Source organism: Podarcis melisellensis, assembly GCF_964234715.1.
Source record: "Podarcis melisellensis genome assembly, chromosome: 5".
Lineage (NCBI taxonomy): Eukaryota > Metazoa > Chordata > Lepidosauria > Squamata > Lacertidae > Podarcis > Podarcis melisellensis.
Genome location: NC_138537.1, coordinates 12,053,195 through 12,078,926, shown reverse-complemented (window position 1 = coordinate 12,078,926; position 25,732 = coordinate 12,053,195). Strand labels below are relative to the sequence as shown.

The 25,732-nt window shown below is 48.4% G+C and overlaps 1 protein-coding gene across 4 annotated transcripts in view; it reads right to left on the bottom strand.

Moving 5' to 3' along the window:
• The window catches only part of TBL1XR1 (TBL1X/Y related 1), a 170,764-nt gene that overhangs the window by 75,606 nt on the left and 69,426 nt on the right, over positions 1-25,732 (bottom strand). For 3 of the 4 annotated variants that reach the window (XM_081911129.1, XM_081911126.1, XM_081911127.1), the window contains exon 2: positions 8,723-8,787. The gene's annotated coding sequence lies outside the window, so the exon portion shown is untranslated. Of the gene's footprint in view, positions 1-8,722; positions 8,788-14,154; positions 14,175-25,732 lie in introns of those variants that run through there. The other variant, XM_081911128.1, reaches the window with a different exon arrangement.

Genomic DNA, 25,732 nt, shown 5'->3' with positions numbered 1-25,732 from the left:
TGCTTGCGGCCGCGGCCATTGTGAGCATTCGCACGCGGTGCGGGTCGCCGCTCGCAACTCGGGTAGAATTCCAACATTCCCAGAAGCCATTTCTTATGTGAGAGATGACATCGAGCGTTAGGTTCAGTTTGTTATTTCTCTGTTTATGCTATCAGTAATCAGGGGGTTTTGGCACAGCGCTCTGCTCCAGTTCAATCGCTCAGCTGAATTGCTTGAACTTCTGATGAACTGCACCAAAAAAGGGAGGAAAATTAACTAATGCCTCATTTGATCTTGTGACTATTAAAGCTTGTGTTTTCATTCCCTTTTAACCTTTTGGCCATCTATTTTCTTCTTTAATTTGTCTGTTATGTACCTGATACTCCTGAATGTGTCCCTTGTTGTTTGCCATGAAAGGAAATTGCACGGGCAGTTTTTATTTGCCGTTTCTTTCATTGCCGCATTATTGTTATTATTTTAACGAGTACTCAAAAAACCCGGTGGTTCACAACCAGTCAAACTTGCGACTGCTTCACACGCACACCCCAAAAAGAAGGGGGGGAGAGACAGAAAGGGAGGGACATTCTGCATTCCCACACAAGGTTGGCCACATCTCGTTTCTGAGAGAAGAGAGCGTTTGTGAGAAGGAACACGTTAGGAAGTTGCAACTTTCCCCTACAAATATTTCGGAAAAGATATGGGACAAAAAACACATTGTGGATGGAGCCTACCCATGCAGTGGTACCTCAGGTTAAGTACTTAATTCGTTCCGGAGGTTCGTACTTAACCTGAAACTGTTCTTAACTTGAAGCACCACTTTAGCTAATGGGGCCTCCTGCTGCTGCCACGCCGCCGGAACCCGATTTCTGTTCTCATCCTGAAGCAAAGTTCTTAACCTGAAGCACTATTTCTGGGTTAGCGGAGTTTTTAACCTGAAGTGTATGTAACCTGAGGTGTATGTAACCTGAGGTACCACTGTAGTTTGCAACTGTATTCTTAAAGATCTCTGTATATTGTGCATGCTTGCTCTCTCCATATATATATAGAATAGAGCAGGAGTCAGCAACCTTCTTCAGCCATGGGCCGGTTCACTGTCCCTCAGACCATGTGGTGGGCCGGACTATATATTTGGGGGGGGCGGGGGGGGATGAAAGAATTCCTATGCCCCACAAATAACCCAGAGATGCATTTTAAATAAAAGGACACATTCTACTCATGTAAAAACACACTGATTTCCGGACCATCCGAGGACCAGTTTTAGAAGGCGATTGGGGCTGGATCCGGCCCCCAGGCCTTAGGTTGCCTACCCCTGGTACAGAGAATGAGACTGTTAATCTCTGGGTGATGGGTTCGAACCCCACATTGGGCAAAGGATATCTGTATTGCGGAGGGGCTGGACTAGAAGATTCTCATGGTCCCTTCAAACTCTACAATTCTATGGATGGATGGATGGATGGATGGGAAAGGATTACAAGGGAGGGTATCTGCCTGTCATACTTGATGCACCAGCATGTTTGCCATCGTTTTCATCCAATCAACACATCGGAGCAAAGTCTATTTCAGAGTGTTTATTACAAATGCATGCCACTAAGCACTATAGCACTTCAGATTCCCCTTCCTCCTGGAATCCCGACTGAGGCAGCCATCGGGCGACAGCAGCAGGTTCTTCAGCTGTCCACCCCTTACACCCTATGAATGGCGGGTGATACCCAACATCTCCCATTTGCCCTTTGGGCTTGCCAATCTTGGAAGACTTTTGAAATGTGACCAGGAGCCCTGCAGGCAACGGCGATTCCAGTTTATAGCCGGGGTTATGTGCGCTCCTCACTAATGCCAACTTTGCACCAAGGCGCACAAAACTCTACCACCTGTATAAATTGTGCAAATAAGGTGTGCAAATTTGCATACGTTTCCCTCACTTTGCGGTAAAGATTTAGTCTGTGAAGCTTTCTATCTCACGTCATACAATATGGTCTTGCTGGTTTTGGGGAGATGCAAGGGGCAACACAGGAAGTTAAAGCCCTATCATCAATCACAGAATTGTAGAGTTGGAAGGGACCCCAAGGATCATCTAGTCCAACCCCCTACAATGCAGAAATATGCAGCTGTCCCATGCAGGGATCGAACTCGCAACCTTAGCATTATCAGCACCACTCTCTAACCAACTGATCCAGGCTGATCAAAAAACAGTGGAGGTATGATTCATGAAATCCGTCCGGCTCTGGAGAATGAAACAGGCATGACTCCCACACATTACCCCAAAGAGCAAGGAACAAGTTAAAAGTGATGCCCAAAGTCATCTGGAATCATTTCGACGATTTTTCAGGAAATTGCACTCAAGCATTTAATTGCTTGAGCCTCAAGAATTTTTTCTATCTTTAACATTTGAAAAAGATCAAGCCGAACGAGGAACCGTGGAAGTTATTTTGCAAGCTCCACATTCTCTTCCAAATGTGTATTTTCAGCTTGTGTTTTGAGCTTGCTCCTTTGCCTATTATGGAGCTACGGTCCCATGTTATTGATCTCGGTCTGCAGCCATTCAATGACATTTCTTGTACGGTATACAGTTGCATAAATAGAAGTCATGGCTCAATTCTGTTGCATTTCATTGGCTGCTTCTCTAGGGATGAGCTTCAAGCAATCACAATCTAAATGATGCTCTCTTCTCCTTTGTGCATTTTGTGAACTTTTAGCCACACCATGGTTGAAACCTCAAAACCCTTTTTCTTTAAATGAGAGCTGATACTGCACTCTATGAAATATTAATTTTACATTCCAGACTACCTTTTTGTGTACCCTACCCTAAGAATTGCTAGAGAGAAAGAGAGAAAGAGAGTCCAGTCTACAATCTCTGTCAAATGGGCAATACAAATTGACATCTTACAAACAAGAGCCCAAACGCTGGAATAAATAATAACTTAATAAGAATCCTGCACCAGGATTCTTGAGGCTGCGTATTATGCACCGTGTAGCTTCTGCTGTAGGCAAACGTAATAAAGTTGCTCCAGTGAGTGGGATCCCAATGTTCTAGCCCCACTGCCTACGGAATTGATTGGTTTCGCCTACCCCCTCCTGAACTTTAGCATTCAACACTATTATGTTCAGAGCAGCAATAACCACATATGCGTGCTCTGAATTGCTATGCGCACCGACCTCACTCTCGCAGTCATTCTTCGGTGCACATGACTCATTGCCTTTATGCTCCAGACCTTTCCATTACAAAATATCTGTTGCTGTTTTTCACATGATTCTGCCACCTACATTAACCAGCTTCATGCTTGAATTTTATGCACAAAGGCACAAAACTGCTGTTATAACGGAGCAAGTCAATCAGTCCATTTACCGCATAGAATCACAGAGTTGGGAGAGTTGGAAGGGCTCCTAAGGGTCATCGAATCCAACCTGCCCCTCCCTTTCTCTAGTGTGGCTGCAAGCAGAGTTTGGAATCACTCGTTCCTGTTTTCCGTCACAGCCATTCCTTCTTGCAGGAATCCTAAAACCATGACTCATCTTAACTATGGTTTAGTGAAACAACTCAGCTTCATAAACTGTTGGAAGCTGGCTCGTTTCAGTAAACCGTAGCTAAGACTAACCACAGTTTATGTGGGTTCAGGGGCACTTAATTGTGTGGAATTAATTCTCATGGCCTTGGAGGAGACTGTGGGGTGAGGATTCCAGCTCAAGGCTTGCTCAGGTGCCCTCCTTGTGATGCTCAACTATCATTTAGCATTATGTCCAAACCATCTTCAGTATAAAGGCCTGGAAATTAAGAACTCAGAAGCGAGGGAGGAATTTCTTAATCACCTTAGCTTGGTTTCCTTAGCTGTATTTCAAAACCACAAAGGAAACATAATTTTACCAGTGGCGTTGGTAAACGAGGGGCAAGGCTGCTATGAGGCTTGCAGCAACTGCTAAAGTACAGCAGACTCACAACAGCTCCTCTTCTGACCCTGGTAGCACCTAGTGGTGCAAACTCAACAGGCAATGTCGCATGGCCGCTGTGCTTCATCCAATAAAGTCACAAGCCAACGACACCACATTTTTGCACAGAATCACAGAATTGTGGAGTGGTTAGGGGCCACAAGGATCATCTGGTCCAACCCCCGGCAGTGCAGGAATCTTATACTTACCATGGGGCTCGAACGCATAGCCCTGAGAATAAGAGTCTCATGCTCTACCAACTGAGACTGTTGGAAGGGAAAGGAAGAGGCATAGGAGATGCAAGGCTGCTGTTTTTGGGCAGAAACCATGCCTCTAAATATCACACAATGCTTTATGCACATTACTGCCAAAACCAGCCAGAAGGTTTTGCGTCTAAACAGCGGCATCTGGTCGGCAGAATACTGGACTGTCATTCTTCCATTTGATCCAGCACTGCTATCTTTGGGTCATCATCTTTTCTTTCTTTCTCTTCTCAGCAGCTTGTACGTATACAAAGCTTTAGTGGTCTTTAAAATACTAAAACTGCAAACCGAGAAATGTTGGGGGATTTTATGGGGATTCCCCATCTGCTCGTGGGGGAACAGCAAACCGCAAACACACCGCTGTGCCGGAATATTGCATCCATGACAGATTTTTGCAAGATGTGAGGAGGCGAAAAGGAGCCCCTCTGCAGTACATATGGATGGCTTATGTAGGCTAAAGCCTTGCAACCAAGTCACCTCCATATTTATTGGTGGCAGAGCTTTATTCAGCCTAGGAACTCAAGAGAAGGGCTCAGCTGCTGGGCAAAGCAGGCGTCAACAGAGAGGACATTTGCATCCTTCCTTTCAGAGGGGCAGCTTTTTAAAGTTTGGGTGGGGGGGTTAGCATGGGAATCAGGTCCGCAACCTTTGAGAGTCCGTTAGAACAGCATCCACTGCTCCTTCTCTCATAACACTAGAACTGGGAGGGGGTGGGGGTGAGGGTCTTGTGCCATCAAGATGAACGTTTGACGATTCGGGACCAGCAAAATAAAGTGTTTATTCACATAGGGGATAGTTAAGCTCTGGAATCTGCTACAAGATATAACGACGGCCACCAACTCTGATGGCTTTAAAAGAAGAAGAAGAAGAAGAAGAAGAAGAAGAAGAAGAAGAAGAAGAAGAAGAAGAAGAAGAAGAAGAAGAAGAAGAAGAAGAGTAGTAGTAGTAGTAGTAGTAGTAGTAGTAGTAGTAGTTTGGATTTGATATCCCGCCTTTCACTCCCTTTAAGGAGTCTCAAAGCGGCTAACATTCTCCTTTCCCTTCCTCCCCCACAACAAACACTCTGTGAGGTGAGTGGGGCTGAGAGACTTCAAAGAAGTGTGACTGGCCCAAGGTCACCCAGCAGCTGCATGTGGAGGAGCGGAGACTCGAACCCGGTTCTCCAGATTACGAGACTACCCCTCTTAACCACTACACCACACTGGCTCTCGAGAAATTGGCTTAGAGAAATTAACAGGAAGCCATGGCTGTCAGTGGCTGAGCAATGTCTGGTTTCCAGCATCATGATGTATCGCCGGCTAAACATCGCAATATATACCGATACATCACAGCATCTGAAACCAGGATGGAAATATGCAGAGGCGAACGGGGTAATGTCCTGCCAACCGCTACTGCTTAGGGGGTCTAAAACTGATAAACTTACCTTTAACATATTGTTACAGTTGTTATTTTATAATGCACAGCAAAGGGGCAGCAGGAATTGCAGGAGAACCTCACTTTTTTCCATCGCAATATTTTTTACACAGCGTACGTACACATTGCTATTCACGACATAACTCAATTCTCTCTTATACTGGACATACAGTGGTCCCACGGTTTTCAAGCGTCTTGGAGTCGGACGTTGCGGTTTTTGAACGCCAAAAATCTGGAAGTAAATAGTTCCGTTTTCAAACGCGCCTCGGAAGTCGAACGGCTTCTGCTGAGTTTTTTTTTATTTTCTCCCTTTGCGCCTCGGTTTTCAAACGTTTCGGAAGCCGGACAGTCTTCCGGAACAGATTACGTTTGAAAACCAAGGTACCACTGTATCTGTGCTGCTGTTCTCTCTGCCGCCACCATACTGGTAGGTTGGAGGAATCCAGCATGGCCTAGTGGTTACAGTGTCCCACCTGGAACTAGGGAGCTCCTGCGTCAAACCCTCACACAGCCATGAAGCTGCCTACTGCAGCAATGGCCATTCACAGCCTAACTTACGTCTCAAGAGGTGTTGCACCGACAAAAACCCACAGTGCGAACACCGTGTGCACTCCCCTAAGCATAAGGGAGTCGTGGGATAAAAGGGGCTAAAAATATTGCTACCATTATTACTACCGTCAGCCATTAAGCAAGCAGCCAAATGGCATGAAAAGGTTAGGAAGGCGGTCTTCTGTTGACGCAACACAAAACAGCATTCTCATAGCACTATATACAAAATACAACCATAGGCGCGTTTGCCTGTCTTGCAAAAATAAAAACACCGCAAGAACGAAGAACTTTCCTGCATGCCTCCTTATTAATCCCCATTTAACAGTTAACGTCTATAGTGCTCTTCCGTCTTCCCGCACCCCCAAAACAGTATTTCCAACACATGCCTAATGCCAGTATCTGCGGTGAGACTGAGCAGAGGAATGGACCCTTCTGGGCTCTGCGTCGATAGCAATGGAAGCAGCAAAAACGGATCACTAAAAGCAATGATAGATTTCTGATGGGCCAATCCGGGGAAGGGAAGTGGGTACTTAAAGACAAGAGGCCAATGCTGGGCTCTTTAGGAGCCAGAGGAGGTTTTACAATGCCCCCGGCCCCCGTTTCTGGCACTGGCTCGGTAAACAGGAGCTTAAGCTGGAGTTTATGCTCCATAAGGAAGGATACGTGGAATCATAAAGGAGCAGCCACTATATTTTCTCCCCCACAGCCAGGCTCTTTCTACCGAAAGACTGAAAAAGAAAAGTTAAAAGTCCTCTCTCTCCTCCTGCTCCAAGCAGTAATTATGAATCAGTTATCACTACACCGAGTAACAGGCCCACAAGACACTACAAATACTTATTTTCTGGCACAACCTGTAGGGGGAAAATTAGGAGAAAACGCAGTAAGACTTCAAACAGCCTCTTCCTGGTATTTTAAAAATTAATGAAGTGTTGGGAGTAGTTTAATATGCAATGAGTCATGTTTTTTAAGAGAGGCAATAATGCAGAACAGTATTTCAATCTTGGCTAAGTCACAGTACGCAAGCATGAAGTAATATAGGGAAGGGGTTGTATTCTGCTGGAGAAAGCAACAGGCGAGAAATCAAACAATTAAAAAAATTAAAAAAGAGCAGAAGAATGCTACAAGGAAGGACTGGAAAGTTCTCAGTCTTGTGTCCAAACCCACACACTGCTTAGAATGAGAATTTTTCAGCCACCCACACTATTAGCCTTGCTGCAATGGGGAACCCAAATCAGAGGTCTCTTCTGAACAGTAGCTGTATGTTATGGAAAGCAGAACTCTATGCAGCTGCTCAGAACTCCTTGAATACAGTTTGAATATCTGCACGGGGCTTATGCTACACTTAAGTGTATGACGATGACGATGATGACCTTGTCATCATTTAGGTTTTTCAGCGCAGGCACCTGAAATTAAGCAATGGGAGTTGAATGGGACTTGCATCCAAGAGCCTAGGTCAGGCTTCCTCATCCTCGGCCCTCCAGATGTTTTGAGACTACAATGCCCATCATCCCTGACCACTGGTCCTGCTAGCTAGGGATCATGGGAGTTGTAGGCCAAAAACATCTGGAGGGCTGAGGTTGAGGAAGCCTGGCCTAGGTACATAGGACAGGACTTTGAATTCTGTTTAAATAGGGAAACGCGAGAGGCCAAAACTTGTCCCTCCAGAAGCTGCGGAACTGATGGGACTCTCATCCAAAGATTAAAAACATCAGGTCTCCCATATGCTTGGAAGTACCATCAGTTTGTCAACATTGGCCTTCTCCCACACCCCAATTCTGTGATTTTCCTTGTGTACGTGTTTTGTGCTTCTTTTGCTCATGTAAGCAAAATCCTATGAAATGTGATTTAAAAACCCAGTTCAAAACCCCATGGTGGATTCCAATATTCACAAGCGGCGAATCGTTGACGATTTCTCATGCCAACTCATGTAAATACAAAGTTGGCACAAAAGCATAGATCCCAGAATCTCTACTCAAGACAGGGAAAGTCAACTCTGCCCATTTCAGCGCTAAAGGGCAATAGGAAGACCCACCTAGGAAGTCATTTATGAGTTTATCACACTGGCGAAGGTATGGAAACTGTTATACTGGGACAATGCTCATTCCATTCTTCTTCTCCCACTCTTCCCCCCATTTCTTCACTTCCTCCAGTTTTCTCGGCCAACCAACAGCATTCTGGAGCTAAGATGTCCCTGCCGTACACACATCCTCACGTTTTGGGGATATTATTATTATTATTAGGGAGGTAATCCCCAGAGTATGCCAATACCTTCCCCTCCCATTTCTCAAAGACCACGTTTCTGTTGTCACCTGAGTTCGCTGTGAGAAGGAGTGATGCTCAAGCCTAGCCAGGGAAGAATTTTGTGATACCAATTGCACAAGTATCATCAAATGTAGCTGTCAAAACAGACGCAGTTACTGTCAGATGGAGAAACTGACCTCCACGTATGCAAAAATAATAGGATGCTTTTATAGAAAAAAGAATTCCTGAGCCTAGGAGCCCGTCTGCTTGCCTCTTCTTCTGCAGGCAGAAGGTTTTGTGTAAAGGCCACATCACAACACAATAAACTTTTGCAACGGGGGCTTCCCTGAACTTACCATTGGCAGTGCATTGATGGGTGGAAGGTGTCCTGTTAGGAGCCTCCCGTCACAGGAAGATGGTACTGGAAAAGAAAAGGGGGAGGGAAGGTTTACTATTTAAAAACCAAAAGGGATGTTAACACATCATAATACGACAGTGGATTGCTCAGGAGATTTTCTAAAGGGGAAAAGCCTGGAATTTCTCCCTGCTGGATTTGTAGAGAGGGTGAGCTGTTGTTATGTTTCCAAGGAGGCAAAAGTTAGTTATTGTATGTTAACACATTTAGAATAGATGCATTGCAAGATCAGAGATGGGGCTAAAAAGCAGCAAGGTGGCAACACTTGGCCCTCACACTGCTGCACTGCGGGATGGGGCGGGGGAAGGAAAACAAAGTGGGGGGGGATATTTAGCAGTGTCACAACTAAGTGACACAGCCTCTCCCAGACCTGGAAAGCCCTGGGTCCAGGCTTGTGCTGCTTTGCAAAGGGCACCCACCACACCAGGTCCCTAAATCAGAACCCACAAACCCCACAAGTCTCCCTCCGAATGCAAGATCTAATGCCCCTTTTAGCAACCCTGCTGCTTGATGCAGTTGCTGCAAGTGCCTGGGGACCACCATTAAGAGGAAAAACGTGGAAGGATGCAACCTACCCAAAAACAACTTCCCGCAAGCGAGGCTGCCACCCTGCCATGTGCGTGCATTTGTTGCAGCTACGTCTTCGCACCAAGAGTTTCCAAGGCGGCTTAACGTACCAATATAAAATGCAGCAAACGCAAAATGAAACAAAGCAGGAAACCCACAATGCTGTCAGTATCAAAGTTAGCAATAGGGGGGGGGGAAACCCAAGCAGTTGCACAATTGCATCCCACCAAAATCTCGAGAGAATAGGTCAGCTTTCAGCAGGCGTCCGGAAGATATTTTAGAAGCAGGAGACTGTTGGGCGAGGTGCTCCAGGACTGAGACAACATGAGAGAAGAGGCTCCTACCTAACTTCCGAAGAGTAGGGGGCTGTGGGGATATTCAGAACACGGCTTCCACTGATACTCTTAATTCGCGGGCAGGCATTGAATGCAAGGACTATTTAATATAGAGGGTGTTGGCTTAGTAAACATGTGCTTGATACAAAGAAAGCGATCCTTCTCAGACGGCCCACCACAGGTGCCACTGACCCCCCACAATGATGCCAGGGTCCAGCCGTCACCTTAAGGCATTTTCCTTGAGATACTAGTCTTGTTCCGGCATTTGCCTGGGCACAACACTCCTGCTGTATAACCAGGAATGGAGGCAGGGAACTGGTATGCAAGTCCTACCCCAATGTCTAGCAGGCATAAGGACAGCTCTTCACACCTCCTCATGATCAGCACAAATAATAATAATATTTATTTATACATACATACATACATACATACATACATATCCCGCCCATCTGTCTGGGCTTCCCCAGCCACTCTGGGCGGCTTCCAACAAAGGTAAAAAAATACATTAAAATGTATTTTAATGGGGGTGGTTTTAATTTTGAAGATGGTGGTTGGGGAAAACCAGCCAGATGTGTTGCTGTTGTTATTGCTTTTTTGGAGGAGAATTTCCAAGTGTGTTCAACTGAATAAGCTCTTTAGCACAAATATATGACTGTGTGACGGTCTAAAGTGTTGTCTGTGTATCAGGGACAGTGTGGCGAGGGCCCGGATGTGCGGGGCTTCCATGTTTTTCATTTGGGTATTAGTTAGGAGGAAAAGTACGTAGCATGCAAGGTTAGCGATGGTAGCAGCGTCGGAAAAGGAGTAAATTAGGCATCCATGTGACATTGCTTAAAACATTGTTGTTGTTATTATTAATAATAATAATTTTATACCCTGCCCATCTGGTTGGGTTTCCCCAGCCACTCTGGGCGGCTCCCAATAAAGTATTAAAAACATGATAAATACATCAAACATTTAAAACTTCCCAAAACAGTTAAATTAGTTAAGCCAATCAAGGCAAATGGGCTTATTTCCCCCTCATTTTGCAAAATAAGCTATTTTCTATTTTACATGTTTTCTCTGTTTGAGTGAAAGGGGGACAACAAAGAGACTCAAACCCTGTGAATTATCCAACATTAGCCATATTCATAGTAAAGGGACCCCTGACAGTTAAGTCCAGTCGTGGCCGACTCTGGTGTTGTGGCACTCATCTCGCTTTATTGGCAGAGGGAGCCAGCGTACAGCTTCCAGGTCATGTGGCCAGCATGACTAAGCCGCTTCTGGCGAACCAGAGCAGCACACGGAAATGCCATTTACCTTCCTGCCAGAGTGGTACCTATTTACCTGCTTGCACTGGCATGCTTTCGAACTGCTAGGTTGGCAGGAGCAGGGACCAAGCAACGGGAGCTCACCCCGTCGCGGAGATTCGAACTGCCGACCTTCTGATCGGCAAGTCCTAGGCTCTGTGGTTTAACTCACAGCACCACCCGTGTCCCCATATTCATAGTAGACCCATTGAAAATAATGAATGTGCCCATTAATTCCAATGGGTGGCCTAAAACATAGGTAAAGGCTACACATCACCCCCGTGACTCCCATCAGCAGATGTCACACAGCACAAAATCAGAAGTGGGTGGGGAGGTAACGAGGCAGGATTGGGGGCTAGGGAAACCAGAGAGTAGGAATGGGTGAATCACTGGCCCTCTGGATCATGGATGGGGCTCCTGGCAGGTGGGAGTCCAGCAACAGCTGAATGGCCACACCCCTGCCACATAAAATGTGCACACTTTCCAGTGGTCTCCCAATGTTCTTATGTCCTCCAGGCTGCTACGCACCCTGAACGAGGCCTTGGGAACCTGGCCCCAAACAGCAGTGTTAAGTTGCAATGAAGCATTTACGAAAGCCATCATTGGGATGGAGGAAGATACAGGTTGTTCACGCCCACCCATGACCAGCAGCGACGCAGGTGTGCCGAGAGCAGACCAAAGCAAAACTCCCTGCTTCCAATCCCAAGCGACTGTTTCCCCCCATAGAACAGGCCAAGGAGGCAAGCCAAGAGGCTCCCTCTAATTTTTCTTGCTGTGCATTCAAGGCTTTGCGACACATGAAGACTGACCTACATTCAAAACCAGCATAAATGTAACCCAGATGTTTGGAAACACGAGCATGAAGATCTCTACCCCTCCCTACAACTGGAAAGAAAAGAAAAAAGAATGGCAGGAGGGAGGGGGTGGCAGGGTGGATATATACAAACAATTCCTAGAATCAAAAGGCATCCCCAAAGACTGGGAGGGGACACTTTAGAGCAGGGACAGGGGTTGCGGAACTACAACTCCCATCATCCCTATCAGTCGTTTTGGATGTAAAAGCCCAACAATAGGTAGTTTTTCCCCCCAGCTAGGTGGCAATTAAAGGCATGCCTATTCCCCCAGAATTTCTGTGCATCATGTAGACCAGTGTTTCCCAAACTTGGGTCTCCAGCTATTTTGGGACTACAATTCCCACAAAACCCTGCTGTAGACTGAAGGGCCTTACTAGCCTAGGGAGTCACTGCTGGCTTTTGCTGTTAGCTTAGCTGTTATAACGGGCGGCATTTAATTATCATTCTTGCATTATGTGTCAACGCAGTACATGAATTATGTGTGCTGCCTTGTGCTCCGCGAGAGAAAGGGCAGCATATATAAATATAGCCACCGCCAGCATCAACATCTGTAGCGCCACAAGGTCCTTCGTCCTTGCTCTGCAGGCTCACGCTGTTGCGGAAGCCAACCTTCCCAGGGCTTTCTCCAAGCTCAAAGCAAAATTCCTCGCAGAGACGATGGGCCTCAAGAGCATGACCCTGGTGTGAAGTGGAACATTCACAATTTGCAAATGGAGACGGGGCGGGGATGGGAAGGTGACCTCCCAGTGAACAAACTGTAGTCACCTACAGCAGGTAGCCTTCAACACCCTACATTTCTTGAGATCAACATATCCTTCTGCCCTGGGGGGTGGCAGTAAAAGCCTGCAGTCAAAGACCCACCAAGGAAATGGCTTTCCCTTTTGCCAGGGTTAGGCTGGCCTGGCCAGCAATTGCCCCAGTCCTGAACAGAGTTTGGATCTGGCACACTTTACGCTGGCTTAACTTTAAAAAGGTAAAGGTAAAGGACCCCCTGACAGTTAAGTCCAGTCGCGAATGACTCTGGGGTTGCGGCGCTCATCTCGCTTTACTGGCCAAGGAGCCGACGTTTGTCTGCGGACAGTTTTTCCGGGTCATGTGGCCAGCATGACTAAGCCGCTTCTGGCGAACCAGAGCAGCGCACAGAAACGCCGTTTACCTTCCTGCCAGAGTGGTACCTATTTATCTCCTTGCACTTTGACGTGCTCTCAAACTGCTAGGTTGGCAGGAGCTGGGACCCAGCAACAGGAGCTCACCCTGTTGCGGGGATTCGAACCGCTAACTTTCCGATCGGCAAGCCCTAGGCTCAGTGGTTTAGACCACAGCACCACCCACGTCCCACTTGGCTTAACTTAAGACAGCGGAATTTATGCTGGCTTCGCATGCCTATGATCGCTCCCTTGGAATGAAAACCTTACTGTGCCTTACTCAGAGGTCAGTCCATTGAATCCAGCATGGTTTGCTCCTGGGTAAATAAGAGTTAGCATTGCAACCTTAATCTGCTGTTGCTGGACTAGATTCTTTGGACCCCCACCCCATCCATTTCCTATAGCTCAACACTGGAGAGTCAAACTCTTTTCATAGAATCATAGAGTTGGAAGAGACCACAAGGGCCATCGAGTCCAACCCCCTGCCAAGCAGGAAACATCATCAGAGCACTCCTGACATATGGGTGTCAAGCCTTTTGACTCAAACGGTTCTACACAGAAATCTGGAACTCTGATTGCTGCCATTTGGACTGTGCTTTCTTTATATCTTAGCCCACGGGTAGGCAAACTAAGGCCCAGGGTCCAGATCGGGCCCAATCGCCTTCTCAATCCGGCCCAAGGATGGTCGGGAATCAGCGTGTTTTTACATCAGTAGAATGTGTCTTTTTATTTAAAATGCATCCCTGGGTTATTTGTGGGGCATAGGAATTCGCTCATTTTTTTTTTTTTTCAAAATATAGTCCAGCCCACCACAAGGTCTGAGGGACAGTGGACCGGCCCCCCGCTGAAAAAGTTTGCTGACCCCTGCCTTAGCCCCTCCTTTTGTTATTGTCTTCCTCCCCCATCCAATTTGAACGTTTGACGCTGGTTTATTACAGAATGCAACCATCGGTGCTGAATCTTCCGAGAACAGCGAAAGCAATACACAAAAGGCAGGCAGGCAATAAGAAATTACGCTACACATTAGCATTACTCGCTGACTTTACCTGTTTAATCTTTACGACTGCAAATTAATGTCTGTGATTTCCCCGAGGCAATCGGAACTTGAAAACTAAAAATGCAACTATTTGTGATCCGCTGCATATTAATGAATCGCGCTTTTATTTATTTTTTTAAAGACTACCTTAACTGTAGGGGGGCACCAATTACTGCATCCAGTAACTCACCACAAAATATTCCATAAATTTCCAACATCATGGATGAACATCTACCTTGTCCAATGGCGAGACACCTCCTTCGCCAAAAACAATAAGCTCAAGTTTTTAACCGTGACTTTATTATTTTTGTTCAATTTCTATACCACCTTTTATCCAAAGATCGCAGGGCGGTGCACAACATTAAAAACATAGTTTACATAGCATTATACATAATAAAAACAATTTTTAAAATCACCGGGGGGGGGGGGTCATACCAACCGTCCCCTCCCACTTTTAAAAGATTGTCGGAAATCTAACACTGTATTCTTACACCCAACCTAAGAGGGTAAGAAATCTTACAAATAGATAACTTTTTTTTTTAAGGGTGGAACAACATGCTCTGTTTAAATATGCTATGGTTGCCACCACCTTCGGGAAAGGACGGCAAAGTGATTGTACTTGTGTTTTATGTTGTGGGGGGCCTAGAGTTCAATTCTTGGCACCTCCAGTTTCAAAAGTCTGGACAGAGGTGATGCCACAGAACGTGGAGAGCTACAGCCATCCTAAAAAGACAATAGTGACCTAGACGAGCTCATAGTCTTGACCGGGCCTAAGGCAGCTTCTCATTACAGTGGTACCTCGGGTTAAGTACTTAATTCATTCCGGAGGTCCGCTCTTAACCTGAAACTGTTCTTAACCTGAAGCACCACTTTAGCTAATGGGGCCTCCCGCTGCAACTGCGCCACCACCGCGCTGTTTCTTTTCTCATCCTGAAGCAAAGTTCTTAACCCAAGGTACTATTTCTGGGTTAGCGGAGTCTGTAACCTGAAGCGTATGTAACCTGAAGCATATGTAACCCGAGGTAGCACTGTATGTGGTTCTTGCAGTTTCGTTTACTGCTTGTACATCATTTCCAAGCACTTCTTAATCAGTCACTTAAGTTTCGGAAATAGAGAACAAACTGTTTCTTTTGGTACTGTGTTTTAATACAAAAGGTTTATGTCCTGCTATTCGGCAAAAAGGGGAAGTGTCAAGAGTTGTGTGCAGATGTTGAAAAATAAACACAGTAAAGCAACAGATTTAAGCAATAAAGGAACGCTAACAAGTCTAGCAGCAAAATCTAGCCCAAGAAGTAAAGAAGAATCAGATGCAAGCAACATTAGCAGCTGACAAATGACCTTTTTAACACAAAGAACCCCATGAGGAAAGCATGTTTCTTCCTACCCCCTGGTTTTTTTGCAATGAATTTTTTAAATCCCTTTACTCCCTAAATCGAACGGTACATCTGCTCTTATTTTCAGCATGCCAAACGCTCACCCTGCAACATGTTGACACCACAAACATCTGGGTAGGTGAGGAACGTCAAGCTGGCAACAGGCACAATTTGCTCCACAAAATAGCAAGTCTACAGTTGGCATATATACACATTGTGTTGGTATCTTCAGGAGGAGCATACAGGGTCCTTGCATTCTTGTAAATTGCTGCTTGCCACCAGCATGTTTCCTTTCTGAGAAGAGCCTGCCCTGCGGTGCATGTGGGCAGAAGGAGTTTTTTTTTCAAAAAATGCAGAAAAGACCACTCTGCCACCTTATACATTTAGCAAGTTGCAACAGCCTTGTTCCCTCAGCAGGAATTCTGACAATTTCTCTTCCCCCTGCCTTTTTTGCAGGCAACTTACATTTGCTCCTGCTACCCCTCTCCTTGATGGTGATAGCAGCCACGAAATTAAAAGATGCCTGCTTCTTGGGAGAAAAGCAATGACAAACCTAGACAGCATCTTAAAAAGTAGAGACATCACCTTGCCAACAAAAATCCGTATAGTAAAAGCTATGGTTTTCCCAGTAGTGATGTATGGAAGTGAGAGCTAGACCATCAGGAAGGCTGATCGCCGAAGAATTGATGCTTTTGAATTATGGTGCTGGAGGAGACTCTTGAGAGTCCCATGGACTGCAAGAAGATCAAACCTATCCATTCTGATGGAAATTAGCCCTGAACGCTCACTGGAAGGACAGATCCTGAAGCTGAGGCTCCAATACTTTGGCCACCTCATGAGAAGAGAGGACTCCCTGGAAAAGACCCTGATGTTGGGAAAGATTGAGGGCACAAGGAGAAGGGGACGACAGAGGACGAGATAGTTGGATAGTGTTCTCAAAGCTACCAGCCTGAGTTTGACCAAGCTGCGGGAGGCAGTGGAAGACAGGAGTGCCTGGCTTGCTCTGGTCCATGGGGTCACGGAGAGTCAGACACGTCTAAATCTAAGATCTACACGTTGAGTGGACAGGGATAGACATAATTGCCAGCTTTGAAATATTGCATCTCCTCCTTCCTGCTCCACACTTAATTGGAAGAGGTTGGAAGAAAGTCTTCAAGTTTTCACACTTGCAGTGTGTCAAATGTAGGCTGGAGCTGATTAGATGCCGTCTCAGATTCTTATTTTTTCCAACTTGTTATTATTAAAATTTGTAGACCACCCTTAATCCAGAGATCACAGGGCAGCTCATAACGTAAGAATAAAAAATGAGAACACAAAACACATCAAACAAAATAACCCCACTTCCCACAAACACATTTTAAAGGCCACAAAATGAACATAACCAAAGGCCTGGTGTCAGGGTTTCTGGGAGAGAGGAGGAGATGACAGAGGAGACGGAGAGCGAGTGGGAGGAGGGGCAGAAGGATGAGGAAGAAGATGACGGAATTCTAAGGGAATCCACGAGTCTGAGCAGCGAGTCAGAGGATTCTCAAAAGGGGGTTACCTTAATCAAGCAAAAGGGAGGAGAAGGGAGAAGCGGAGAGGAGCCCAGTGGAAGACAGACGCAGCAAGAGGCGTCTCAGCTGGAACGGAGAAAAGGGGGTGGAGTCGTCAGCCTCTCGGAGGGAGCAGGATTAGGAGAGAACAGAGAAAGGGGGTTGGAGCAAGGTGTTCAGCCGGAAAGGGTGGAGAGCAGAACAAAGGGTGGTGTAGCGGTCGAAAGAAAGGTCAGGAGCAACGTACGCGCGCCAAGTTCAAACGTAGAGGCGCGCGGAAGTGGAGAGAGCTCAGGGGAGGAGCCCGGCCCCAAAGCCAGAAGGAGGGGGGAAGAGGCGGCAGAGGATTCAGCCTCAGGCGAGTCACGGAGAGAGGGAACCCAGGGGGGCAGGAAGACCCTGCGGAAAAGAAAGGAGAGGAAGAGGTGGTCTAGAGCCAGGCTATTAAGTTGGTGTGGAAGAGGGGAGGAGTCAGAGGGGACTTCAGCGGTCTAACGTGACAGACGTACGGCCACAATGCTGAACTGTATGAGAAGCAGAAATCTTCAATAAACTTTTCCTGTAAATAAACTGCAACGGAGTGAGGTCTCTTGTGAGCTGGGACCCATCCTGGGTGGCCGTGACAGTAAGTCCCCTCTCTGAAAGCAAAAAAATTTTTTTTGCGAAGCTCACGAACGGGAGCAGCCATGAGCGCTGAGGAGCAGCTGGTTGCACTGCGGGATCAGGTTACCGCTCTCACATCGGCAGTCATTGCTTCGCAGAAGAAGAATGACGACTTGGAGAAGACGTGCCAGGATTTGCAGGCAAGGTGGGAACACGCGGACAGGGCGGGGGCCCCAGGATCCAGAGCGGAGGGCATTGCGCTTGGACGGCGGGGGGGTGCCCTGGTTCCGCATTTTAATGGCAACTTGCAAGACTATCCCAATTTCAGAGCGGACGTCGTGTATGCACTGCATTTACTCCGTCACGATTTTAAAGATGAGGAGGAGAAAGTGGGGTTCATTGTTTCGCACCTGCATGGGGAGGCCAGGGCTTGGCTACGCAATCTGTGGCGCGAAGATGGACCGGCCCGTCGCAATTCAACTGCGTTCATCAAAGCGATGGATTCTTGTTTTCAATCCTCTGTGGATGTGGACATTGCGCGCCGTCAAATGCACGGGCTGAGGCAGGGGAAAGCGACTGTGCGCCAATACCACTCTAAATTTTTTGCATTGCTCACCGCCTTAGATTGGCCAAAGGACAGTAAACCGGTCAGAGATCTTTTTTGGGAGGGATTGAGCCCCCCCATCAAGGATGAGATCGCTAGGGGGGACAGACCCCAGACCCTAGAAGACGTGGTGCAACGGGCTTTAGCTATTGGAATTCGACATGAGGGACGTCCGTGGCACGAGGAGGACGGGCCCCAAGCGCGTGCGCAAGCGAGGACTCTCCCTTTTGTGCACAGGGATTTCAGCCGTGCGCACCCCTCGCCAATGGGGAAGGACAGCGAGGAGCCAATGGAGATTGGTGGTGCTAGGGCTCAGAAGCCATCCCAGAGCCCTGTCCCTGGTGCAGCCAAAGCGAAGCCTCCTAGAGGAACCAGGAAGTGTTACATCTGTGACAGTGCGCACCATATGGCGAAAGAGTGCCCCCAGAGGCTCCAGAAGCACACTGCGGCACTGGCAACTGTGACAGCAGAGGTGCAACCAGGGGAGCGACTTCAGGGAAACGACAGTGCCTGGCTGGAAGCAGAGCTCCTGGGGCTCAGCCAGGCGGATCTGTAGACAAGCCCCCAGCATCGCCGCAGAGCGTGGACCCTTTGCCTCCCAAACCGGCAGTTCTGCTCACAGCAACACTCCAGCTGCCTGATGGGAGACTCCTCGAGGTTCCAATAACGATCGATTCGGGAAGCAACGCCGACTTCGTGGGACTGCAGTTCGTTAAGCAGCACAACATGGCGCTCCTGCCTGCAACGACGCCTCTGAACGTGGTCACGGTAGACGGCAGGAAGTTGCTGGGGGGGCAAGTGGTGCAGCAAACCCCTCCCATGCTGATGCAGATTGGCAACCATCGAGAACTTATTAGTTTCAATGTCACCCACTTATCGGACACGCCCATCGTGTTAGGCATGAGCTGGCTGGAGAGGCACAGTCCCGCGGTTGCGTGGTATCAGCGGCAGATCACCTTTTGTTCATCGTATTGTGCTCAGCATTGCTTTCAGACCGATCAGGGAGGAGAAGCCGAGCAGCAGTTGCATCTGGGTATGGTGCAAACAGTGCCTCACAAGTACCAGGACTTCTTGGAGGTTTTCTGTGAGAAGGAAGCTGACAAGTTGCCGCCTCACAGACCTTACGACTGCGCGATTGATTTAGTGCCAGGGGCGCAACTGCCTGCTGCCAAGCTGTACTCCATGTCGGAGGACGAAATGCAAGAGCTTCGGGAGTTCATAGACCATAACCTCAAGCGCGGTTTCATCCAGGAATCTAAAGCAGCGGGAGGCAGCCCTGTTTTCTTTGTGAAGAAGAAAGACACGCCCCAAAAAAGGCTTATAGTGGATTACAGGTTCATAAACAGCTTGACTAAGCCCAAAGCTTTCCCCATGCCCAAGATTGACGACCTTTTAGCGACCGTCAGGAGGGGCAAGATTTTCACCAAGCTGGACCTACGTGGAGCTTACAATCTCATCCGCATCCGGAAAGGAGATGAGTGGAAGACCGCCATGTTCACCCCTCTGGGCACATACGAATACAGAGTCATGCCTTTCGGCCTCCAAAATGGCAGCCACGTTTTTCAAGCATTTATGCACCACGTGCTAGCAGGTCTCCTCTACAAAAAGTGTGTCTGCTTTCTCGACGATATCCTGATTTTCTCGGAATCGCCGGAGGATCACGATAAGGACGTGAGGGAGGTCCTGCAGAGGCTGAAGGAACACAGGCTGTACGCCAAGTTGGAAAAATGCCAGTTTGATGTCAGAGAGGTTGATTTCCTTGGCTACAAGTTGTCCGACGAGGGACTGGCCATGGACAGGGCTAAGGTTCAAGCGCTGTTGGACTGGAAAAGCCCTCGAAATCGGAAAGAGGTCCAGAGGTTCATCGGCTTTGCCAATTTTTACCGCAAGTTTATTAAAGGCTTTGCGAACGCGACGGCGGCTATCACTGACACCCTCAGTTCCAAGAAGAAGAAGTTCGTCTGGACCGAACAAGCGGAGCGGTCCTTCCGGACGCTTAAGGGTCTTTTCGCCTCCGAAGAGCAGCTGCTCCACGTGAATCCCGGCAGACCCATGCGGGTAGAGACCGATGCGTCAGACAGAGCGGTTGGGGCCGTTCTTTTGCAAGAGGATTCACAAGGCAACTGGAGACCGGGTGCGTTCTACTCCCGGAAGCTCAGCAAGACGGAGCGCAATTATACCATATGGGACAGGGAGTTGTTGGCCATTCATGCAGCTTTCAAAGCGTGGCGACACTTCTTGATAGGAGCCAAGCACACGGTGCAGGTCCGCACGGATCACAAGAACTTAGAGTATTGGCGGACGGCTAAGTTGCAGACCCAGCGACACATGCGCTGGGCGGAGTTCTTCGCGGACTTCGACTTCAAAATAGAATACATCCCAGGAGACTCCAATGTTATTGCAGACGCGCTATCCCGAAAGCCGCAATACTTGGAGGAAGCAGCTCCAATCGCAGCAAAGCACATTTTCGCACCGCAGGCGTGGACGTGCGCTACCATCGCAGTCGACCTGGACGCGGTGCGACGCGCGTTGCAAAGGGATCAATTTGCACAGTCTAAGATGGAGGAGCTACGCGGAGGGTCGCGAGACAACGATGAGTTTCAATTGCAAGATGGACTTTTGACTCGTAAGGGTGCCCTTTACGTGCCCACCGACGAGCTTCGAGCCAACGTTCTGCAACAATTGCATGACGCCCCTAGTGCAGGCCATTTCGGCAAAGAGAAGACGATGGAGTTGGTGGCTAGAGACTTTTGGTGGCCCCAGATGAGAGGAGAGGTGGCGGACTACGTCGCCAGGTGTGATATCTGCCAGAGGTCCAAACCAGTGCACCAGAAGCAGGCGGGATTGCTAGAACCGCTGGAGACACCGCAGCAACCGTGGGAGAGGGTAGCGTTGGACTTTGTTACAGACCTGCCCAGCTCCAGAGGTAAGACGGCGGTGTTAGTGGTGGTGGACTTGTTCACCAAGATGGCGCACTTCATCCCTTGTGCCAAGGTGGCGACGGCAGAACAGACCGCAAAGCTCTTCATCGATCACGTCTTCAGAGTGCATGGACTTCCGCAGTCCGTCTTGTCCGACAGGGGGCGCCAGTTTGTTTCCACTTTCTGGCGAAAGCTTCTGGGCATCTTGCACGTCAAAATCAACCTGACATCGGCGAGGCATCCACAAACCAACGGTCAAGCGGAGAGGGTCAACGCGATCATGCAGCAGTACCTGCGGTGCTACGCCAACCAGCGACCTGCGGCGTGGGTGGACTATCTGCCGATGGCTGAATTCGCCTACAACAACACGAAACACGCATCCACCGGGGTGACGCCTTTCTTCGCGAACAATGGCCGTCATCCCAGGACCTTCCCGAGATTTGCGGCACCAGGAGGGGGGGGGCCTCAAGATGCCGACCAGTTTGCAGCGGAGTTGCAAGAGCTGCACGAGGAGCTGCGGAGACATTTGGAGCTGGCAAAACAGGCGTATAAGGTGCAGGCCGATAAGCACAGGAGGGCGGGAGAGGACATCCAGGTTGGGGACTGGGTGTGGTTAGCAGCCCACGCGATGCCGGCCAGGTCATTGGCCAAGAAGAAGTTAGGACACAGGCAGCTAGGGCCATATCAAGTTGAGGCTAAGATCAATCCGGTGGCTTTTCGTCTAGCCCTTCCGGAGGGTTCCAGGGTGCACCCGGTCTTTCATAGGTCGGTGCTCACTCCCTACAAAACCCCACACAGGTTTCAAGAGTCAGGAGCACCCCCAGAGCCACGTAGGAGGGCGCCTGAGAGGGGGGAATCGCCAAGACCAGAACCTCTTAACGAGGTCACAGAGATACTGGACTCGAGATGGGGGGAGGAGGGAGTTGAATATTTTCTCGCCAGGGAAGGCACTCCGGCCTCTGCCAATAGCTGGGTGCCGGGTTACGCGTTGGACGAACCCCTGTTGAAGGAGGAGTTCCATGCACTTTTTCCGCACAAGCCCATGCCCGAGGAGTATTTTGATGATTGGCTTTTCACGCCCACTTTGTCGGACAGCACGTTCGAGGGTTTCTCCTCGCCCGAGGGCCATACGCCCGAAACAAGCCCGACCAGGGATCCGAGACTGGGGGGGGAGGAGACAGGCCCTTGTTGGTGGGTGGATCAGCCAAGGGAGGCATGGAGTCAGAGATGGATGGTAGGTCCTTGGCAGGCAGCGCCAGGAGAAACAGTGATGGAGGAAGAGACTGTGATGTCTTTGGGTGGGGAACCCGAGTTCGAACACACATATACGGAGCTGCCAGAGGAGAACGTTGAAGTGGACAACCTGTATCCTGAACCGACCCCGGAAGAACCACGTTTTCCTCAACCTGCACCCGGCGAGCGGGAGGGGGGAAGGGGGGGCTTCGAGGGGGGGATGGATGTCAGGGTTTCTGGGAGAGAGGAGGAGATGACAGAGGAGACGGAGAGCGAGTGGGAGGAGGGGCAGAAGGATGAGGAAGAAGATGACGGAATTCTAAGGGAATCCACGAGTCTGAGCAGCGAGTCAGAGGATTCTCAAAAGGGGGTTACCTTAATCAAGCAAAAGGGAGGAGAAGGGAGAAGCGGAGAGGAGCCCAGTGGAAGACAGACGCAGCAAGAGGCGTCTCAGCTGGAACGGAGAAAAGGGGGTGGAGTCGTCAGCCTCTCGGAGGGAGCAGGATTAGGAGAGAACAGAGAAAGGGGGTTGGAGCAAGGTGTTCAGCCGGAAAGGGTGGAGAGCAGAACAAAGGGTGGTGTAGCGGTCGAAAGAAAGGTCAGGAGCAACGTACGCGCGCCAAGTTCAAACGTAGAGGCGCGCGGAAGTGGAGAGAGCTCAGGGGAGGAGCCCGGCCCCAAAGCCAGAAGGAGGGGGGAAGAGGCGGCAGAGGATTCAGCCTCAGGCGAGTCACGGAGAGAGGGAACCCAGGGGGGCAGGAAGACCCTGCGGAAAAGAAAGGAGAGGAAGAGGTGGTCTAGAGCCAGGCTATTAAGTTGGTGTGGAAGAGGGGAGGAGTCAGAGGGGACTTCAGCGGTCTAACGTGACAGACGTACGGCCACAATGCTGAACTGTATGAGAAGCAGAAATCTTCAATAAACTTTTCCTGTAAATAAACTGCAACGGAGTGAGGTCTCTTGTGAGCTGGGACCCATCCTGGGTGGCCGTGACACCTGGTTACAGAGAAATGTTTTCGCCTGGAGCCTAATGCTATATAATGAAGGCACCAGGCAACCCTCTCCGGGAAGAGCATTCCACAAACAGGGAGCCGCTGCAGAAAAGGCCCTCTTACGGAGGAGGCACACAAAGAAGGGCCTCAGATTATGATTGCAGACAGGGTCCAGACTGGTTCACATGGGGAGATACTGCAATCCTGAGTCATTTGAGCCATCAAATAGTAACCATACAAACTTTGAACCAAAGAATTCTAGCCTTTTGGCACTTGTCAAGAGGCTCCTTATACCATTTGAACAGCCAGACAGGCTACACCAAGATTGGCAAGTCGGCGAAAGTTTGCAAGCAACTGAATTGAAGAGGAAAAACCTTTCAAAAGCAAAACAAAAGGCACCGAAAGCCAGAACAGGGAATACTCAAACCAAAGTCCTAGCAGATCATATTCCTTTTTTTCCCCCTATTATTTTTTACAACCATTTCTAGATCAAGCTGAGTAACCAATAACCACTGCAAAAGTATATACAGTGGTACCTCTACTTGCGTTCACCTTTGGTTATGTCTCCTTCGGGACACATACGTGGCAAACCCAGAAGTATTTTTCTGGGTTTCACCACACGCGCATGCGCAGAAGTGCTCTACGTGCCACATGCATGCACAGAAGTGCTAAACCGCGCTGCGTGCATGCAGAGAAACAGCACCTCTGGTTGTGAATTCCTCAGGATGCGACCAGAGCTCTGGAATGGATCCAATTCACAGGTGGAGGTACCACTGTACACAAGGACACAACTGCAATATGCACCCTATGCATTGCCCAGACGTGATACATTTGAACTCATTAGCAGCTGAGTGGGCCTATTGACCCTTTCAGCCATCTTGAGTGCCACATGTATATAAACTTAAATAGAAATAATTCCAACTAACAGCAAACTCAGGGGGCTGAGTGCCAAAAGAAATGAAGCCAAAATGGGGAGGTATGAGCATGTTGCTATCAATAGTAATAATAGTAATAACAATAAATAGCAATATGTTCATTTAAAGTTGGAGGGCAAAATTTATTATTTATACTCTGCCCATCTGGCTGGGTTTCCCCAGCCACTCTGGGCGGCTTCCAACAAAATATTAAAATACAATAGTCTATTAAACATTAAAAGCTTCCCTAAACAGGGCTGCCTTCAGATGTCTTCTAAAAGTCTGGTTGTTGTTTTTCTCTTTGACCTCTGGTGGGAGGGGGTTCTACATGGCGGGTGCCACTACCGAGAAGGCCCTCTGCCTGGTTCCCTGCAACCTCACTTCTAGCAGCAAAGGAACTGGTTCCCTGCAACCTCACTTCTTGCAGCGAGAGAACTGCCAGAAGGCCCTTGGCACCGGATCTCAGTGTCCGGGCAGAATGATGGGGTTGGAGACGCTCCTTCAGGTATACTGGACTGATGCCATTTAGGGCTTTAAAGGTAAGCCAACACTTTGAATTGTGCTAGGAAACATACTGGGAGCCAATGTAGGTCTTTCAAGACCAGTGTTATGTGGTCTCGGCGGCCTCTCCCAGTCACCAGTCTAACTGCCACACTCTGGATTAGTTGTAGTTTCTGGGTCACCTTCAAAGGTAGCCCCACGTAGAGTGCATTGCAGTAGTCCAAGTGAGAGATAACTAGACCATGCACCACTCTGGCAAGACAGTCTGCGGGCAGGTAGGGTCTCAGCCTGCATACCAGGTGGAGCTGATGGGAATTGTAGTCCAAAACAAAAACAAAAAATAGCTACAGACCCAAGTTTGGGAAACCCTGGTCTAAGTGATAGCAAGCTACTCCCTGTGTAACCACAGTCAGATGTGATTAAGAAATGTTAAGAGGGCTGATAAGCAATCGCAAGCAGGGAAACCAAGTTAGATTTTCAAGCACAGATAAGTGTGTTCTCAATCCAGCATGCACACACAGAACTGGAGGTGTACATGCACAGCCAGAATTTCATGAGCACAGATTTTACTAAAAAGTGCACACACAGGGATTGCAGCACTTGGAACTGGAGAGTTTCTCATCCAAGCTCGACAAGTTCCCTTCAACCAACCTGGGCTGGTTTACTGTTTATAATTGCTGACTCCTTCGGCACCCACCAACTCCTCCTGAGCATTCAGTCAGAATGGGTGTTATGGAGAGAGTCAATTTTAGTCGTAACACTTCTTTACGACATTGAATTGTGCTATTTACAGGAGCGTTCCAGCACATACCATGGCATTTTAAATATATGCATGCACACACATCTAAAAATTTGTCAACTCCCAGACATTCTGGCTGACAGCATTTTTTTGTACGCAGCTATTTAAAATCTCTATTTTGGGGAGCTGGCAAGTGCAACTGTTCTTAACTTTTCTCGCTGTAACAGCCGCAGACCAGGGATTTGCAGAGGAATGTTTTCAAGCTGGCAGGTTGCAGGGTGGGGAACAGAGACAAGATGGGTGTCACTGGGGA